The 7,916-nt window shown below is 44.2% G+C and overlaps 1 protein-coding gene across 1 annotated transcript in view; it reads left to right on the forward strand.

Moving 5' to 3' along the window:
- Positions 1 to 585: 585 nt before the first annotated feature.
- The window catches only part of CSMD2 (CUB and Sushi multiple domains 2), a 563,293-nt gene continuing 555,962 nt past the window's right edge, over positions 586 to 7,916 (forward strand). The window contains exon 1 of the mRNA XM_037881906.2: positions 586 to 1,599. The gene's annotated coding sequence lies outside the window, so the exon portion shown is untranslated. The remainder of the gene's footprint in view (positions 1,600 to 7,916) is intronic.

Raw genomic sequence — 7,916 nt, forward strand, 5'->3', positions numbered from 1 at the left:
ACATATGCAGATCGACTCCTTTATATAGAACTCTTGTAACACAATGCAGGTACCAGCCATACCGTTTACTCCTTAATAGTGGCGGTGGTGGACAAGACTGGAAAAAAGGTGAATTGTACTTTGGGGTAACTGTGTGCTATAGAGTTATCAGCGGGATGATATTGGCAGAGTCTCTCTGCAACTCCAGCTATAGAGTTTCCATTTCAATTGTCTTCCGTCTGTGATGAATTAGAAGTGATAAAAACCTAAGAGGAACATTAATCTTGAGAGGTTCTTGGATGAAGTCATGTAACCTCAGAGAATTACCTGAGTATGTTTTTAAGGAGACAGAGAAGGGGAGAGAGACAGCAGAGTTAGCATTCTCATCCAGACTGGCATTTCTGTCTGGAATGAGGTTTACCAACCTTGAGATAAGAGGATTTGCTACTGTAACCCACATGCTTGTATTGCAGCATTTAGTGGTGTAAATGGGGGAAAAACTGGAGAGGATATATAGTTTCTTAGTTTTGTTTTGGGGGACTCTGCCTGGAGGCTCGGCAGAGCCAGGCAGGGCGAAACTCTGCGAGATGAGCCGAAATCATCCAAAAATTGGATGTGGGGAGTACTAGGCATGTTCATTATCTGTTTGAAGCTACTTAGGTGATTTCCATTGTAGACAAGCAGCCTGGCAGGACTCGGAGTCACTGACCAATGGGACTCAAGAGGAGGGGGAGGAGTTTATAAATAGGAAGAATGGGAGTGGGAGCCACTGGAGTATTCAGTAGTGGAGCAGCACGAGGACCAGAAGGTTCTGTTGTAAGGGTTGTGTTCCAGGGGCTTTGGGATTTTTGTTGGATTACACTGCAGGCTCCCTCACCCACTGGAGAGGAAGAGGACTAGAATTTGCTTCAGGCTGTGCAGATGGCAGACTGAGGTTGCAAAGACTCAGTGGGAGTTTGAAGGAGCTGGTGGGGCTACCAGTCATTCCCCAACTTAAAGAGCTGGCATGCCCTGCAGAGGGCTTGGGCACCATTCCACAGACTCTGAGAAGGGTCATTCCTCCCAGAGAAGAGCCCAAGGGGAGGGAGTTCTGTATGTACATGCCATGGTGGGGCAGATAACCTCCCCTGCCACACACACACATCAGTCCAGAAAGGGTTAAAGAACTTCTGTGGTCACAATCAGCCCCCACCCGATGCACCTGTAGGCTTGTCAGGCCTGGGGGCAGGCCCTGAAAGGAGAGGAACTCAGCCCAGGTGTGGTGGGTGGTTCTCTGAAGCAAACAGAGCTAGAGCTCCCAGCCCAGGGCCACTTGCTGAGGAATGGCTGGAGTGCACTGTCAGCTCCTGCCTTTGGAGAGGTGATGGGCTGATCTGTTGCAGTCCCCAGAACTAATTCTTGGCCCTAAACCCTGCAGGATGGCAGGAGCCGAGACTTGCTGAAAGGCTGCTTCCCCTCCTTTGGGTGAGGGAGGGGTCTGGCCCCTCAGGGGCTGTGGGGCCATTTCCATTTTGTTGGGGCTGTTTTATACCTACATAGAGGACTTGGGAAGAGGAACAGAGGGAGGGCTATGCCACAGGACCAGACCACAGGACTGCAGTTGCCCAGGAAATGTCTGAGGTAAGTGAGGTGCCTCCCTTGCCCCCAAGGGGGCAACCTTGAGACATAACCTTCAACAGAGTGTACATTTTATGTTGCATTTGTGCTTGTGGTAATAATAAGCTCAACAACTTGGGGAAGCTCCCTGAACATTTTATCTTTAAAATGTTGTTATTGACAAGAGTCTTAGTTGTTCCATGAGTTCTAAGTAAACTGTTACATATTTATGAAGAGATTTAGTGTCACTTTTGTTCTCTCTGAGTTTTAACTCGGTGTATAACATAGAGAGAGAGATAAATTGAAGTCCTGAAAAGACTAAACTGTGGTCTGTACCCCTGTAGAGAGGTAAGCTGAGGTACAGGAAACAAATAACTAACATAAGCAAAGTGCTTTCCCCAAACCCGTTACGTTCCAGTAACTCGTATGCCCGTCTCTGCACATCAGCCTTCTGAAAAGCTGCATAAACCTTCCCAAGGTTCCTGAAGCTTCAGCGTGTATTAAGAATAGACAGCGGGGAGTAACAGATCAAGATGACTGGTAAGGAGAGAAGTAATTAGCCCTTCCTTGGAGACTAACCTATCTTTAGGAAAGTGGCTGTCTTTTGTTGAAAAAGAATGCAGCCAGGGGTTTGGAGAATAGATGCTGGTGGTGGAATATCAGAGTTGAATTGCCTTTTAGGCCTTCTCTGTGCTACAGTTAAAACTGTGAGCAGGAATCCCGTTATGATGTGGTTGGGAAAGGATCAGTGTTCTAGCATGATTGATCAATTGCCTTCATGTGATTATAACATGATTTGGTCTCTTTGGAAAAACATAGTTAGGACAAGTCAATATTGGAACTAGGTTCCCTAACCTGGCTATTGCTCTAGCGCAGGGACTATGAAAGATGTGAAGGCACTGGAAGGGGTGGGGGTGGGGGGCTATCCTTTATGGGAGTGGGGTTTTGTTTTAAAGAGGGAGTTTGTTTTGCATGTTTTGAGGGAGTCAGGTTGGAAGCTCATCACAACAGGGTTTATGGGGTGAAATCCTACCCTGTTGAAGTCGGTGGGAGTTAATGACGTTTGACTTTAATAAGGCCAGGATTTTACCCCTTTTCTTTTTACACATTCTGCAAACCACTGAGGTGAGGCCACAGTCCTATACAGTTATTAAAGAACAATACCTCGTGATGATGGATTAAGGGGAAAAAGCATGGTTAGAGAATTCCTCCGTAAAAAGAAATCCCTATGCCACAAACAGTAATTTTTTTTTTAAAAAGGTAAATTAAACAGACATTTGTTTAATAAGCAGGCTCTTCTCAGACTATACTGTGTTTTTAGGCACTGCAAGGGGAAGAGAGAAACAAAACAATACTTTCTCCCCAGCAAGGAAAGTCTGTGCGGTTGCATACGTAATCTATCACATTTACTGTGGGGCTGGGTTTCGTGTACCCTGACCCAGAACCCGAAGGCTAAATGCCCTGAACTTTGGCTCTACAGCCAAATTCATGGCTTTGGATAATCGCTGTCTTCCTGGGCTGAATGTGTCAGATGCGTAGGGAACACTAGACTTTCGGCAAAGGAGAAGATATGGCTTGTCAGGGCAGGGCACCGAGTGTGGGACCTCCTGGGTTCTCTTCCTGGATTCCCCACTCACTCTGCGGTCCCCACTTCATCTCTGTATTTCATTTTTCCTGCTCAGAAAAGTGGGTGCAAGAATACTTGCCTCCCTTGCGGGGGCACTGTGGGACTTCTTGTTTGGGCCATGAGATGGTTGGATGAAAGGTGCATATCATATTAGTAATAATCAGGGCCCTTTGATCTCTTGGAGAGGAAAGGACGTTAACTCTATCAAGGTTCTTATATGGCATCAATTATTGTAATATTTGAGCCCCTCTCAGCCTTAAATGTATTTATCCTCACAACACCCTGTAGGTCAGTGCTAATATCCCCATTTTACAGATGGGGAATTGAGGTACTGAAAGACAAAGGCCCAGATCCTCAAAGGTGTTTAGGCACCTAACTCCCATTGAAACAATCCATTAGTGGTAAGCACATAAATACCTTTGAGGATCTGGGCCTAAATGACTCACCAAAGGGCACACAGGAAGTCTGGCAGAGCAGGGACATAAAGCCAGATTTCCTAGGCTCTAATCGCTGGACCAGCCTTCATGTCTGGTGCCCTTTTGTCCCCATGCCTCAGTTGAATGTTTATATGCCACAGAGTGCTGTAGAAAACAACCCGCAGCTTTCCTAAGTAGACTGTCTCTCCTTCAAGTTGACAGATGAGGATTTTTATTACATACTATTACTTAATGAACTCTTCTGTGGCAAATGTAATTCAATCTAGCTTCTGATTCCTAGTTTGTCATCAGTCCTTTACTAAGGAAGAAAAATGTAATAGGACTTGATGATGCTTTCATCTTGTTACATTAATTGTGTTAGGAATATTGAAGAAAAACCTCACAGCGGTTTTAAGGACTCGAGAACCCTACAATTCAGGGTGGGTAAATTCAGATGGAACCGAACCAAATTCTGAACCCTTTTTCCGGCTTGGAAAAAAGGTTTCGCTGGTTTTTATTTTGTTCCATTTTAAACTTTCTGCTCACATTTTCAGTTTTGGCTAGACTAGTGGATGAGAGGGATATTCTGACTTGGGTGGGACTAGGTAGTGTTAGAAATCTCATGATATTTTTTGTCTGCCCACTGTTGGATATAAGCACCTGATTGTGATGGGAACCAGATCTCCTGAACTTCCCAAGTTATTCCCATCCTGTAATCAAAACGTAATTGCTCTAGTTGTCATATATGGAATAATCCTTTCAAATTGCAACACCAAGTGGGAGAAAATATGGTCCAGTGGTTATAGCAGTACCCTGGGACTTTAATGGTCTAGATTCTATTTGTTGCTTTGTCAAAGGCATGCTTGTGTTTTTATCCTACTATTACCCATTGGGAAACTGAGGCACGGTACAGGTGTGTTAGTTATTGACCCTACATTTCCCCATCTGCAAAGTGGGGGTAATAACACTTCTATGTGGTGTTGAGATTTCATTATAGAGCTAGCTGGGAATTTTTTTTTTTAAACAAATAAACATTTTTGCCTGGACAACCTTAATTCTGCTCCCTTGCACAGTTGATTACGATACAGACTAATTATATGATCACAAACTATTTTTTGTGAGCCATGAGAGCCCACCTCATTCACTGCACAGAACGGACCTGCACTGGGGATGAATCAAGGGTGTGTGGTGAAGGAGGCTGTTGTGTGTAGGACCCTTGCCTCATTTGTTGCCAGAAGTTGGAAGGTGTGTAGTGAATGCGGCAGAGGGATTGCAGGGAAAGGAAGGACCATCTCATGGTTTACGCAGCTGACTGCTGCCCTAGAGAATCAGATTCTATCCCTGCTTCTGCCATAGAGTTCCTGGGTGATGCTGGGCATGCAAACTTTTCAGAGTTGGTTGCTAATTGTGTGTTCATAGTTTCCTGGGTGTGACTTGAGAGCCTGGGGTTTGCCTTGCATCTGAGCACTCACATCTGCAGCTGAAGTCAATGTCTCGGTGTGCTTTGAGCATATAAAGTGCCATATAATGCTAAGTACTCTGAAAGATCAGGTCCTGGGAGCTCAGATTGGGCACCCAAAATTAGTGGGTCCCCATCTGTAAAACAGAGATAATTCCACCCCCTCAGCATAAAGAGGTTTTATGAAGATAAATTCATGAATGTTTGTTGAGCAGGCAGGTACTACAGTGATAAGTGCTATTGAAAAGCCCATGAGGAAATGATTAATTTTGTCTTCAGAGCAGGGTTTGAATATTGTGCAGTAAATACATTGAACAATGAGGATAAAACAAAATATTGAATCATGAATTGAGTCCCATCCGTCCTGTGCCCTGGCTGAGGCTGGGATGCTGTTGGAAAAAGAGTATGTGATCATGGAATTGAATACTGTATTACTGATGAATCATGATTATTGGTTGAGGGATAAATCAGAAGTTTTGTCCACTTGTTCAAGAGTACTGTGAGGGCAGTTACCTTCGTGTCCTTGCTAAATTCCAATTGGAATAACTGCATTCCTCTCACCTAAATTGCCCTTGAAGTATCAAATGGGTTCTTCCTTCCTATCCTAAACTGTGGTATAATGTTAATGGGCCTAGTTAAACAGCTGCCATGTTCCTTCCAAAAGTGGGTGAAATTATCCCTGTATATAGCCTGTATATCAATGTGTAAAGTGCTCCAAGCCTTTCTGGATGAAAGGTGCTATAGAAATTGTCACTGACACCAATGAGAGTTTTTAGGGCAACATATGGCTTTGATTTCCCCCCCCCTGCTGCCTTGGCATTCCTTTAACAATATTTCAGCTTGTGTTCTATTATCAAGCTGTCACGTTACCCACAAGCCATACATAGTGAGGGACATTGATATTTCACAAAAACACTGAAGGTTCTTAATTGTTGGCCGAATTGTGTCTGGTAGAGTCTTTGCCTGTGGTTTGGCTTGTGTCGCCCCTCCCCCTGCAGTAGCATGGATTTCTTATCATAAATTGTCATCAGTAGAATCAATCATCTGTACAACCTGAAATAAAATGCTGACACAGTGTGGAGAAAGAGAAACCGTAGGTTAATAGTATGTTTGAAATGTCACCTGAAGGATTGCTGTGAGATTAGATGTCAAGTGTAGCCAGTATGGACGATGCAGCTCTGAAATCACTTACGCCTTACTCATCTGAAGCCTGTAAAATATTGCAGGGCAAAAAAACATCCCACGGAGCACATTACATGGTGTACAGGGAAGGGAGGTTTGAATTTATTTCCCAAACTCGGCTTTGTGGAGTGGGCTACCCAGAAGTTACTGCCATCTGTATTTGGGAGCTCGATCCTGCAAGATACTGAGCATTCTGCGCCCAATCCGAAGCCTGTTAAAACAAGGGTGTTCAGGGCTGGTCCAAGGCACTTTGGATGACAAAGTAGAGATGCCCAATATCTTCCAAAGTGCTTTGGATTGGGCCCTAAGAGAGGGGCTGAAAACCCTTAACTCCCGTTGAATTTAATATGGGTGTAGGGTGCTCTCCACCTTGCAGGGAACAAGTCTTGAAAACGCATGGGCAGGGATGGCGTCCCTGGCCTCTGTTTGCCCGAAGCTGAGAATGGGTAACGGGATGGATCACTTGATGATGACCTGTTCTGTTCATTCCCTGTGGGGCACCTGGAATTGGCCGCTGTCAGTAGACAGGATACTGCGCTAGATGGACCTTTGGTCTGACCCAGTGTGGCCGTTCTTATCTCTCTTGTCCCAGAGGTGTGATGGCAGAGATCAGCTTCCTTCTGTTTGAAATGAACGTATTACTCTTCCCAAATGTGCAGCTCGTAAAGCTCAAATATGGGTCAAGACTCTGCCTGGGAATTACACAGCCGTCATAGTGTGGGCTTAATCTGATATCCCATTCCACTGTGGTTATGTTCCAGATAATCCTTTTCCTCTCTGCATCAATTTCCCCTCATCATTCAGCAGAATGCAGCGCCTGCACAGAGCCCCATTATTTTATCCTTTGTATTGCAGAAGCACCTAGAAGACTTTTTCATGGACCAGGACCCCATTGGGTGGGTGCTGTACAAACACAAAACAAAAAGAAGGTACTTGCCCCGTAAGGTTTACAATCTAAGGCCTTATCTACCCAGGAAATTATACTGGTATAATTAATTTCTATAGTTAGACTCCCTGTGTGGACAGTCTTATCCTAGACTAGAGCGGCTTTTTCTGGTTTAACTTAAACTGCTATGAAAGCAACATAAGCTAAATCAAAAATGGCACTTATACTGGAAAGTGTTCACATGGGAGTTATACCAGTCCAACTTTAGTTATTGGTATTCACACTTAACCAGTATACCAGTATAACTCCCTATGTAGACAAGCCCTAAGTAAAGACCTACTGAAGTTAGTGCACAGGCAGACACTTACGTTATCGGTTGCAGGACCTTATAATTGCAGGTTGTAAACTCTTTGCAAGAAAGACGTTATTACCTTTATTTTTTTTTTCTTTAAAGGCCAGAAGGAACCATTATGATCACCTAGTGAGTCTGACCTCCAGCGTAACAGGCCACATAATTCCATTCAGTCCTTTCTGCATTTAAACCAACAGCTTATTGTTGAACTAGGGTAGAAAGACATCCATCATAGTTGTCTGTAGATCGCCTACCACTCTGAGGCTGTTTTAATGATATAGTCCCAAGCAAGAGCTATGTTGCAAGGGCAAAAGCTCACTTTCAAATGTTAGAGCCTGAAACTCTGAATTCAATAAAGGGAACATAGTAAAATAAGTTCCTTTGTACAGGCATTCTGGTTTCTTCTTCCTTAATGCTAA

Source organism: Chelonia mydas, chromosome 19 (assembly GCF_015237465.2).
Source record: "Chelonia mydas isolate rCheMyd1 chromosome 19, rCheMyd1.pri.v2, whole genome shotgun sequence".
Taxonomy (NCBI): Eukaryota; Metazoa; Chordata; order Testudines; family Cheloniidae; genus Chelonia; species Chelonia mydas.